Source organism: Manis javanica, chromosome 6 (genome assembly GCF_040802235.1).
Source record: "Manis javanica isolate MJ-LG chromosome 6, MJ_LKY, whole genome shotgun sequence".
In the NCBI taxonomy this organism is placed as follows: domain Eukaryota; kingdom Metazoa; phylum Chordata; class Mammalia; order Pholidota; family Manidae; genus Manis; species Manis javanica.
The window spans coordinates 51,684,141-51,689,930 of NC_133161.1; positions in this window are offsets into that span (position 1 = coordinate 51,684,141).

Genomic DNA, 5,790 nt, shown 5'->3' on the forward strand with positions numbered 1-5,790 from the left:
GAGACGCCTTTCGTGAGTGATTTGGGGCGGCGTCCTCCTCTGGGAGAATCCAACAATTGCAGGTTTGTTTCTAGTGGTTTCGGATTGGTAATTGCTCCTGCTCATGTACCTACTTTGTTTGGATTTTGAGAACAGTGGAATCTACATAGATACCGGGAATAACTGATGCAACCTAGTTTAGTTTTAAAAAGTCAGTTTCATTTATTTTGAAACACACCTATGGAACAGATACAAATGTAGTTCATCTTTTCCTGAACTATTTGAGACTACATTGTAGACATGATACCCCATCAGAAAATACTGGTATTTCCTATAAACAAGGCATTCATAACCACAATAAAATCACCAAAATCAGGACCTTAATATTGATGCATTACTATTTAGTCCTTAGATTCCATTCATGTTTTGCTAAATGTCCCAATAATGTCCTTGAAAGAAAAAGGTAGTTTAGAATCAGTTTCCTTTTCATTTCTTTAGTGTCCTTCGTTCTGAAATATTGCTTGCATCCCTCCTTGATTTTTGTGACTTTGACACTATTAAAGATTATAGCTAGTTATTTTGTAGAAGTTCCTCCTCAGTGCAGGTTTATCTGATATTTGAATTCAGATTATGCATCTTTGGCAGGATTATCACAGAAATGATGCTGTGGTCTTCATATTGCACCTATCAGATTGTGCACAATTTCAATTTCTTCTATTACCTGTGATACTCACTTTGATGACCAGATTAAGATGGTGCCTGCCAAGCTGTTCCACTGTGAAATTCCTTTTTCTTCTTTGTTATTAATAAAGATTTTGTGGGGAGATACTTTGAAAGTATGTAAAAATCTCATTCTTCACTAAAGTTTTAGTTCATTCAGTTATTTATTCCTATCACTTTAGCCTCACAGCTTCTAATTTTATTCAATGGATTATTCTGTTACTATCATTGTTTATTTTGCTGCTCAAATCATCCTCAATTTGGCCAGTGGGAGCCCCTTTATGTTCCTTTTTCGTTTTAACTTATCCTTTGATTCTTTGAGCACTTCTTCACTTCCTAGCCCAAAAGATTCTCTAGGCTTATCTTACACTTTCCTTGCTCCGGTCTTGGAGTCAGCTTTTCTCCAAGAAGCCCTGAATCTTTTGGTACTTAGAAGCCAAAATCTGAGCTCTAACTTTGCTCATTGTTATTGTGATGTTTTGCTCCCAAGCCCTCTCATAGGCATTGCTAGGAAATATATAGTGTAGACACAGACATGGTTTTACATCAATACAGATTTCTGTATCTATATATTAAAAACTGTTCCATACTAATCACCTCCAATTCCAACCCGAGATCAATAGGACTCATTTTATTTTCCTCCTATATTTGACTTCCTTCTTTGATAAACTTGACTCCCATTATTCTTATTTTGAGCAATCCACTTGTATTAACCTATTTTTTTGTGGCCACTGACTTCTTGTCCATGAAAATGCCAACATGTGTAAGGACTTTTCTGGGATCAGAGACCTAAAATAATACTAGCAGTGGTTGACGCTTAAATGAGGGTAAGCATGGTGGTGCTTGGTGAAGGTGGAGAAGTGGGTAAGGCCAGAATTCGGAGATCATCTACATGGAGTGCTGTGTGAGATAATGAGAGCCTAGGGATAAGGCATGCAGAACTCAGTAGTGATCAATTAGGGAAGGGCTAAGTGGAAATTAGGAGAGTGGAGTCATAGAAGTGGTATTTCTAGTTTCAAGATGGCAGAGTAAAAATACTTCTGCCTCCAGAGGAGCTGAATAGACAGTTCTCTAAAGAAGAAATTCAGATGGCCAACAGACACATGAAAAGATGCTCCACATTGCTTGTCATCAGAGAAATGCAAATTAAAACCACAATGAGATATCACCTCACACCAGTAAGGATCGCCATCATTGAAAAGACAAACAACAAATGTTGGCGAGGTTGTGGAGAAAAGGGAACCCTTCTACACTGCTGATGGGGATATAAATTAGTTCAACCATTGTGGAAAGCAGTATGGAGGTTCCTCAATATGCTCAAAATAGAAATACCATTTGACCCAGGAATTCCACTTCTAGGAATTTATCCTAAGAATCCTAAGAATGCAGCACTCCAGTTTGAAAAAGACAGATGCACCCCTATGTTTATTGCTGCACTATTTACAATAGCCAAGATATGGAAGCAACCTAAATGTCCATCAGTAGATGAATGGATAAAGAAGATGTGGTACATATACACATGGAATATTATGCAGCCATAAGAAAAAAACAGATCCTACCATTCGCAACAACATGGATGGAGCTAGAGGGTATTATGCTCAGTGAAATAAGCCAGGTGGAGAAAGACAAGTACCAAATAATTTCACTCATAGATGGAGTATAAGAACAAAAGAAAACTGAAGGAACAAAACAGCAGCAGAAGCACAGAACCCAAGAATGGACTAATAGTTACCAAAGGGAAAGGGACTGGGGAGGACGGGTGGGAAGGGAGGGATAAGGGTGGGAAAAAAAGAAAGGGGGCATTACGATTAGCATGTCTAGTGTAGGGGGGGGCATAGGGAGGGCTGTGCAACACAGAGAAGACAAGTAGTGATTTTACAACATCTTATTATATTGATGGACAGTGACTGTGAACGGGGATGTGGGGGGGACTTGGTGAAGGGGGGAGCCTAGTAAACATAATGTCCTTCATGTAATTATGTAATTGTAGATTGATACCAAAATTAAAATTAAAAAAATACTTCTGCCTCTCTTTCCTTTTAAATTATCACAGTAAGAGGGAAACCAACCAAAAACATAACATTAGCTATACTAGTAAGATAACCATAATCTCAAACCATATTTATGAAGACTGAATGCACATGCCAGAAGTAAATAGTAAATTATTTAAAGAAGAGGAAAAAAGTCCTGTAAGGTGGACATTAATGTCTCCAGAAAAAGCCAAAATTCCTTAGGAATTAAGAGCAACCAGGTACCACAGAAGGGGAGATTGTTTGAAAATTCTTGTGAGGTGTGTAAGTCCACCCAGTGAGGTGATTATCCCTACCTGATGGGAGATGTTTTTTTCTTGAAAAAAGGTAATGAGAGGTTTCAAGAGTCCAGGACATCAGGTACACAAGGACAAGTTATGGTGCTGACAAAAGGACTAAGCTATGCTTATTGAATGGTTAGTTCCCTTTGCCTGAGCTCCAGAATTCTTGTAGCCAGGCTTATAGTCTCCCTGTTTCCAACTTGCCCTCTCCCACCGAAGGGTTTAGAAAATTATTTTCGGAGAATCAACATCCCAGAAATATATCTACAGATCTCTCATTGGTACCCACCAAAAATAGGTGGCAATTCCCTCATATGATGAAGTCCACTAATAATTTAAGCCTGCCTTGGTACATAAAAATTATCAAATTTTTAATGTCTCCTTTTAAACATAAATACACAGCCAGGGACCAGATATTTGAGAAAAGACTCCAACAGGAAAAGAGCAAAAAAGCAAATAGAAAAAGAATCAGAGGAAACAAACACCAAGAGTATACAAATGTTAAACTACCTTCAGTGAATAACATGAAAAATGAACAGCATACCATATAGAAGAACAATTTTAAAAAAGTTTTCTTGGAAATTAAGCATGGGCAGTGGAAACAAATTTGGTAAAGAATTAGAAGATTAAGTCAGGTAAATTCCCTAAGGAATAAACTAGATTTTTGAACACCATTTTATAGCTTTGTTATGGGAGGAGGCTTAAAGTTCTAGAAAGTAAAAAGCTTTCCAATCAGTAAGGATAACATTTCAATTTCCCAGCAGATTTTTATTTCTCCCAAAGTAGTCTGAATTACTTTGAAGGTGGAAAGTTAGGAATTTAAAAGTAGATTCAAGCTTTTAAAAGTCTTTTGAGGCAACAGTAAAGAGAAAGGGCAAATTTTTAATTTTTATTCCTTCCAAAGTAGGCACCTTGGAAAGGAGCAAACTTAGGAAGATGAAAGTAGATTGAAGCTTTTAAGTCTTTCGAGGCAATGGTAGAGAAAGGAGGATATTTAATTAAAGGATTTATCAAGTGTTGAATGATATAACCTGTAAAATGTCCTTTCATATGACCAAGTTATTGGGACTTAGGTGGTTTGGTGCCATGTTGGGAATATACTGAATTTTCTAAAGTAGTTGATAAGTATTAATAGTACCACATTTAAAAAGCAAAGTTTCCTTCAAGTATGTCCTTTTCACTGGCTTATGCAGCAAGTCTAAAATTTCTGCTATTAACAATATATAAGGCAAAAGGAATACACACTAGTTGGCTGAGTAATTATTTACTAAATAGCTCATTTTCATGATTCAAAATTTTCTGTGAGACTAAACATCAGGTTTTTGAAAGTTAAGTCACAATTAATTTATTACTGTTTTTTGTAACAACAATTTTTTTCAAGATTTTAAACTTCTGTGTTCAAGTATTTGCCAAAGTGTAAATCGTTGTGTCATCAAAATAGTGTCACTACAAAGGATTTAACATGAACATATCACATATCTACTAAAAGGAGAGCATTTTATACGATAACAAATTTTTTTGCAGGGGAGGGAGTAACATAAAATGTACTTGTCAATATATTGTACCTTTACTCAATCCTGGCATTGACAATTTTGTAGACTATTTCCAAGGCAGAAAGCAGACACTAATTAGGAATTACTAAGATTACTAAGAAAAAAGAAACCCTACTTTATTATAGTCTACATCAAACCTGTCTATGTACTTACTATAGTGTGTTCTAGTCAGTTGATACCATCTAAAGAAAAGGCTAGTCTATTTAAATATCTTAAACTGTTGCATAATCCATATGGAAGACTATAGAACTAAGCAATGTAACCATATTGTAATCTGATCAATTGATATTCTGCTCTCAAAAAAATTAAACTGGACACTTCTTTCCAATGGAGTACAAAATTCACAACACAATAAAAATGTTAATAGGCAAATCTGGAGAAAGATTAATGGTTACCTAAGGCTGGAGTGTCTGGTGGATGTAACTAGATTGAATAATACAATCCCAAAATTTATATCCACCTGGAACTTAGAATGTGATCTTATTTGGAAATAGGGTCTTTGCAGAATGTCATTAGTTAAGATAAGGTCCTATTGGAAAGAGGGAATGGTGGACCAAACTCAGAGAATATTGTCTTTATTAATACCACATGAAGACAGAGAGAAAACACACAGGGAGGAAGGCCATGTGAAGACAGAGGTGGTGATTGAAAGGATGTTATAAACCAAGGAGTGCCTAGGATTGCCCGCAACCACCAGCAGCTAGGGAAGAGGGATAGGCAGTTCCTGCCTCGGCCTCCAGAAGGAAACAACCCTGCCAACACCTTGGTTTAGGACTTCTGGCTTGAACTGTGAAAGAATGAAATCCTGTTGTTTTAAGTCACCAACTTTTTGATAATTTGTCAAGAGCCATAGGAAACTAATACAGGGGGAAAATGGGGAGTGACTGCTAATGAGTATGGGGTGTTTTTTTGTGATGAAAATATTCCAAAATTGTGGTGATGGTTGCATAATTGTGACTATATTAAAGACCATTGCATGGTACACTTTAAATGGGTGAATTGTATGATACATGAGTTAAATCTCAGTAAAGCTGTTATATACATAAAAATACCTACAAATAGAAACATATCTATTATTATGGTTTTTAGAATTCCTTTTTTATTTAAATACTTTAATATTATAACCCCCATGTAAAGAAAACAATGAAAATTAAAATAGAAACATTGTTTCATAAATCTTAAAAACAACCATTACCTAACACACTTAAAGTGAGTAAAACTTGGTAG